At 42.5% G+C, this 7,500-nt stretch overlaps 1 protein-coding gene across 2 annotated transcripts in view; it reads right to left on the reverse strand.

Moving 5' to 3' along the window:
* Nucleotides 1-7,500, reverse strand: part of LOC125310676 (gamma-secretase activating protein) — a 73,924-nt gene that overhangs the window by 56,169 nt on the left and 10,255 nt on the right. The window lies entirely within an intron of this gene.

Below are 7,500 nucleotides of genomic sequence, written 5' to 3' on the forward strand. Positions count from 1 at the left end.
GTCTGTGTGTGTTGTGTACATGTATATATGTATATATGTATATGGGCTCTATCGTGCATACGACCTATTCATTTGGACAACTTTATACAGCCCTATAAAGGCTAAAGTTACCTTTAGTTTTGTTTCAATTTACCGTTGTGTATGGCTTTAAACATCGTGTGCGCTTTAACATCAGCCTATAAGCATTATTCCAGCTGCGCTCAGGTTTTGACAAGCACCACAATTTTGTTGTAGCCCATCTGAAATAACTCCAAGCTTTGCTTTGTTCCCTCCATCCTTTCGTTGTTTTCAAAAAACGTTTTATATCCATGATGGCCTTTAAGTCTTGAGTTTGTGAATTTGCTTAAATAAGCTTATATGCTGTAAACCAGCAACCATAGACAGTAAAAGAAAGCAGCAAGTAGCCTTGGCTACAATTTCTGTAGTAGCTGCGTCCATTCATTGTTATTCTCTAAACAAAAGTTATGCGTGCATTAAGTTGATGATAAGGTTTTTACAAACTCTACTTTACATAAAATATTGTAAATAGCCTATTGTCATGCAGTTAATGGGATACTGTGCAGAGTTGTAAAGGTCAACTTGGAAACTGTTTCTGTTGCCTGATGGTAAGGTACAGCAGAAGCTTACGCCTCTGCAGAAGCTTTGCTTGGGCCTGTGTGTTAATGCACTTTGCTCCTCTCATCTATAATGATGCAGTTCCCATTTCTCCAAACCATACATAAGGACAAATATTGCTAGACAAGGGAAATGAGTGTGGTGTCCGATGTGAAAAAATAGGTATAAATCTAGCGTACACATTTCCACGAATCACGGATGTGTTGATGACATAAAATAGGAAATATTAGTGGACTTAATGAGACGTGATTTTGAACTGCATGCCAATGCCATTTAACCCAAATGCCCCAGCAGCAGCACGGGAGAGGAGAGCTTATCTGACAGATCTGCATTGTCTATACTCTATAGTGAGGTAGATTACATTGCAAAAATATCACCATGCATTCATAACCTCATTGATTCAGTGAGAGTGATCCCAAAACATCGGAAAGTGACATTTTGTATTACATTTTGTCAAGAGGAAAATCAATAGCAAACTGTTCCCAACTGACTATAGCGCCTGGAACTGTTTCCATTGCGCCTGGCAATTCCGCCATCATAATAGCAATCCGCTATGGAACAAGCATGCCTGTTGTTAAAGGGAATGTGAGATGACGCCTGATTGGTTTATTGCACGCTACACCCAAACCACACCCATGATTAATGTAGCTACTTCAGACCACCCCATTTTAGATTTTAAGGCCGGGCTAACAGTCATGATCCCGCCGAAAAATAGAAACAGCCCCAAGATCCACCCCAAAGTTTATTTTATGCCAAGTCAATTGGCGCTTAAAGTGCAAGATATAGCCCTTTAATGTATATATATGTCTGTGTTTGTGTGTGCATGTGTGTGTGTGTGTCAGAGTTTCCGCTAGAAAAAAATGGTGCAAGAGGTTTCGTTTTCCGGATATTTTGATGATAATGCCGGTCAAATTTATTATCGCTTTTTAATTAGTCAAGTTGAGGAAAACTGGAGACAGGTGCTGTAGCTTAAAGAATGACATAATCAGGCCGTAGCCTATAGAATGCAACATGTTCATTAGCCTAACTTAAACATGCCTAACAAGATCTAGCCAGTATCTATGTTTTCATGGACAGCAAGAATCCGCTTCGTTTCTTGTTTTAAAAAGGCTACGTTGTTTGTTGCTGCTACCCACATTATCTCCAGTGGTTCAACTTGTTCACTTGCGCAGATATGCACACACAATACATTAGCACTAGGGTTGGGCACCGAAACACGGTTCTAATATGGCAACGGTGCCGACGCAAACAGTAGTAACTGCATTGAATAATAACGTGGATTTTGGTGCCTCATTTCGGTGCTTAAATCGCTTTTTTAAATATATACGAGGCATCACTGCATGTCATGCGGCATCTCTAACGTCTTGCTCTGATAGCCGCACATCCAGATACAGTTAGCCAGGGGCGCAGGAGATATTTTGAAAGTGAGGGGGACCAAATTCTGAACACAAACCCTTAGTGAGATCAGATTTCCAGATATCGGATCGCCACCTCTGGCCCACTTTCGACCATCATATTTTAAACTTGCCAGAATATTTAGATACCATATCAATACCATTGATTGTTTTCATATTTTTTGATAAAAATGGTGAAACTGTGAGATGAGCACAATGCCAGATCTGCCCTCAGACCAGCTTCTTGCTATGTGCAATTCTACTTTTATTTAATTTTTTTAGATTTATTTCACACTACTTGGGCCAATGGTAGAATACTGGTCACTACTTGGGCCAATGGTAGAAAAAAGCAACATGATATGTTGATATTTTATGAAGCCATGAATGAATCATCATGCCTATGATCCAAACATAGACTACATGATCAAATAGCCTAGTTAGGCCTACTTAAATTGTCTGGTATACTGTAAACCAAATTAACTCTCCACTGTGTGTTTGCAGTTAATATTTATGCAACGTTAGAACTTAACAAGTGTTGGCTTAACAAGTTACCAGTCCAGAACCCACAGAAAATTGCAATAGAAAGTTGCCTTTATAATCAACTATTTGTTCCAACAGCATTTAAACAAAGCATTTATAAAATTTAAAAAAAAATTGACATAAGAAGTAAAATAAAATACTGTTACTGTTGTAACTGCCTGGGATTGATTCTATTTATAGCAGGACAAATAAAGGCAGGTTCCCATATACATGACAGGGTAACAATTGCCTACCATAGGCTACCAACAATTGCCATCAGTCCACTAGAAGACATTGTTTCAATTTAAGTCACACCTCTTCTTAATATTTTATTATATGTTGTATTGTATTGTATTATGTTAGTTGGATTAATAGCCTACGGTTGGCAAAGAAAAGTCGTTTTTCTACCATGGGTCTCCAACACACGTTCTCAAGCTCATTCTCTTGCCGTCCCTTTCGAGCTAATTGCCAGAGGCTGAAGCCTACTACATTTAAACACAATTGTTGCGACTTAAGGCATTCCAGCCTACGAATTTTATTAAAAAAAAGTAGGCTACTAAATCATGCATAATTAAACAATAACTGAAATTAGGCTACTTGGCTACGCAAAAAGGTTTCCATAACAGCACAACCCCTATTCAATGAAGGGCTGCCTTGTCTCGCAATAAACAGCAGTGGAAATCCCGACACTTTTTCTCTGCATGAAACTTAACAGTGAACCATCAAATATCTCCCAGAGTTCAGTGCCCATCAGTCCCAACATTTAGCAATATAATCAAACAGTCCAAAAGTAAATTAAATCCCAAACCAAACCGAAAATGCTTTTGATAGCCTACTGGTATGCCGCTCCAAACAAAACGCATGTCTAAATGCAGGTTAGAAATATTTAAAAAAGCCTGCCTCGAATACCAGCCTGCCTCAAATAAAGATGATGATGAATGATTTATGCTAAGTAAGTAGCATGGATTATTTTATGATTGTTAGTAGACAAACTGGCTTCAGATATCCAACAGAGTGAATATGAGATTGTGCAGTCTTACAGTAGGCTACTGTAGATGGCCGTGGTTAGTGATGTGATGCTGTTAATGGGGAGTTTTACATAGTTAGCGCAAATCCTATATGTTATTATTTATTTAGCGTACCTATAAGGCTTTTTTTCCTTATCAAAAGTGAGGGGGACAACAGCCGTCTCTTCAGCACTGCAGGGGACACGTCCCCCGTGCCGTCTCTTCAGCACTGCAGGGGATATATCCCCCACGTCCCCCGTGCCTCCTGCGCCCTTGCAGTTAGCTAACATAAACACTGGATGTATAAACCAGAGGGGTGCACCACATAGGCGAGTGGACAGTGTTTGACAGCTTCCGTGAGCCCAAGTAACTTACTTTAGCATCGGGGGAGTGGACTTTTACAGCAACTTCATCCCTGGCCTGTTTCCGGTCGGCGTGCTCCGTATGACTACCTAAACTTCCAAACTTATCTATCTTTAATCTCCTTGTTACCATCTACTTTCTACGGATTTACTGGCTGCCGATTATATCTTGTGAACAAACTGTTGTATAAACTGTTGTTGCTTGAGGCTTTGGATTATCGGACTCTAGCACTATAACCTTGATCGCCAAACTTTTCTGTCAAACGTTAACGTGAAACGTTAAGCCACCATCAAGGGCTGCAAATAATACCGGGCCAAGGTAACGCTATCTAGAAGAAGAAAGCATCAAATTCCTTCTAACGTCTCTCAAAACTAGTGACTCAATATAAAAGTGAGATTTTCTCAGATTACTCACCTGCTACATGCAGTGTTTCCCACAGAATTGGATTGAATTTGTGGCGGTAGGTGACTTGGACAACGGGGCATAACTTTTCTACATAGTTAAAATATACTATACTAAATACTTCTCCTTGGGACAAGCACTTTTGAATTTTGGAACACACTTTCCCATTTACATCGGGATTTTGCAAACATTCAGTGTCAGAGTCAATAAAATGAGCCCTTCAACCAAATTGACAAGCAGCTGTAAGTAGGCTAAGCACGCTAAATTACATCCAAACAGTATTACAGACTATTAGTTTAGTCTCTTCAATGTAGCCTACTATGTTGTGAGAAGACCTTAGTGAGTTCACTTCCAATGCAGCAGTTTTGAACAAATTTGGCGCAGCATGGTCAAAATGCTGCCGGATTTAATAGCAATTTAGCCAGACGCCTTCTATGCAATGCTTCTATGTGGCAACAACAACTTCTTCAACACCGTGGAATATTTTTGTTAAATGCACATGCAGGAGGAGCAGCGGGCTAGAGAGAGAGCGGGCGGGCAAGGAAAGGCTGCTTGGCGAAAAGCAGAGTTATCAAGGATCTGCACGATATCGCTTGTTGCTAGCCAACTAGCCAAACAAACGCTTAAAGAAAAGTTGACACCGACGAGCCGCCGCTAAGGCCACAATGCCTCAGCTGTGCACCAGGCTGCGACCACTACAAGGCCCTTCAGCTTAAAAAAGATAGTGGAACTCAAGCCAGAATAGCTTAATTCTCCATCAGATTGAGAAGGATGAACAGTTCCTCGACACCATCCCTCCCGTAGTACCTCTCTTACACACACACTAATGCCAGATGCCCTGATTTCACTCTGTCCTCCAATACTTTAACCATGCCATGCACTAATGCAACTTCTGTCCCTGTTGCCTCTCCCCGCCTCTGCTGAGAACCAAGCCTGCTCTGCTGGCCAGCTCCACTCCACACCAGCCTGAGCCATGGCGTGAAGCAAGCATCACAAGCACGGCAGACGGTCCGGTCCCGGCACTCAGGCCCAGCCCAACCTATACGACTGGAAAATCGCATGCCATTCTGACCGAGGATGAGGAGCCCTCCTGCCCTGAGACAACCATCCTGGTCCCTCCTCAAAGTCGGTGCCCCCCGACCCCCTCCTCCCTCGACCTCATCAACCTCCACCCTGGTCATCGGTAGTTCCATGGTTAGAGACCTCCTGCATTCCCCCATCACGAAGCGGTCCCTCCAAAGGTCTACTGCTTCCTGGTGCCAAGGTCCTTGACATCCAGCAGAAACTCCCAAGCATCCTGGCCTGCCACACCAAGGTCAACAACATCATCGCACACGTGGGCACAAACGACATCAGAGATAAGCAGTCAGTAGCACTGCAGGAAAACTACAAAAACTCATCATCACCACCCTGATGGGCACAGAAAAACGCTGGCATCTCTGGGCCTCTCCCTACCTACAGAAAAGGTGCTGAGAGATGGTCCAGACTGTTCGATCTCCACACCTGGCTCAAACGCTACTGCGCTTCCCTAAGCATCCCCTATGTCAACAACTGGGGCTTGTTCTGGGAGAGGCCCAGTATGCTGGGCGTGATGGTCTCCACCCAAACCAACATGGAGCCAGGCTACTCTCTGACAACACTGAGGCATTGACATTCTGTAGAAAATATTACAGATTCACGCCCCCCAGGTATTGATTTGAATGGCATTATACATGTGGATGGGTCTGAGAATGTTTTCTGCAGGGTAACATACAATACTACTACCATAGATCAAGCTGCTTCATGCAATAGCATGCTTATAGTTCTATTCCAACGTTGATTTCTACCCAACGTATAGTAAAAAGAAAAGACAAATTTAAAACTAGAAACCTAACAAATATTCTTTCCATACCTCAGCATATTCCTCAAAAGCCAGAGGCATTTTCAGCTTTCAGCTCAGGGCTTACTAAATATAGGTGCACTTACTACCAAAACCTTTGCAATCAATGATTTTATTAGTGAAAAAAATTTGGATTTTCTGTTTCTTGTTGAAACCTGTCCCCCAAATTATAATTTCTTCCACTCAATTAGACAAGGCAAACGAGGCGGTGGAATTGCCTCCATTCTCTCAAACAAATATAGCTGCACTAGAGTCAACTTTGGCGAATTCACTTCCTTTGAGTACATTGCCCTCACTCTGAAGGCTGACCCAGCTGTACTTCTATTAACCTTATACCGCCCTCCTAAAGGCACCGGTATCGGATAAAACCCAAACGATACCCAACCCTACACAAGAATGAGCGCTCACACCACTACCCCCTAATGCTATGCCTCTTTATTTGATAACAATAAATTAAGAAATATTTCCTATTCTGGGAAATGTTTAGTTACTTTTTCTTTCGGTCCGCGGTTCAATGATACCATTTGATTGTGCCACAAATTATCCGCGGACCAGCAATCTCCTGTCGAGGAGGCCCTTACCCTGCAGATCATAGACAGAGAAAGCATATACTTTGGGTACAGAACACAGTTGCATGTCTAGTGTACCATGGGTGTGTAGGCTACAGTCTACATGAAGAATGACAGTGCCTTGGTCCGGCCGTACCCCCCGCAACTCCACTTCCAACGTCACTGATTCCGATACGCCCGACACTTCTGCTTTTTATCTGGTGGTGGAGCTGACCGGACATCTGAGGCTTCAGACGTTACTAATTTATCATCATCCATCACGTCTGGCCTCTGAAAAAACGTTTAAGGCTAGTCTGCCTGGGCCTGGCCATGTTTGAACCGTCTCACTTTATTTGGTCGTTGTTTAACATGGACGTTTTAAGCGTGCACTTCCTATTTGAAATGCAGCATAGGTTATAGCCTACGTGTTGTTTAATACCTTTCAAACGGTAGTACCTGTTCATTTAAAAACATAGCCAGAGGACGTATTCTTGCTTTAGTATAGGCCTACATTTTAGGCTTATTCTCAAATTCAGATTGCATTAGGGGGACGGGATTATTAGCCAATTTCAATCGGACAATTTGACCGGAGAGATTTCATTTCGTCGGACATTTACCGGCAATTACCGGACAACGGAAACCCTGGTGGGTGTGTGTGTGTGTGTGTGTGTGTGTTTGTGTCCTACCTCACTGATATGAAGGGGTTGCTGGGTGTGTGTGTGTGTGTGTGTGTGTGTCCTACCTCACTGATCTGAAGGGGTTGCTGGGTAAGT

This window comes from Alosa alosa, chromosome 17 (assembly GCF_017589495.1).
Source record: "Alosa alosa isolate M-15738 ecotype Scorff River chromosome 17, AALO_Geno_1.1, whole genome shotgun sequence".
NCBI lineage: Eukaryota > Metazoa > Chordata > Actinopteri > Clupeiformes > Clupeidae > Alosa > Alosa alosa.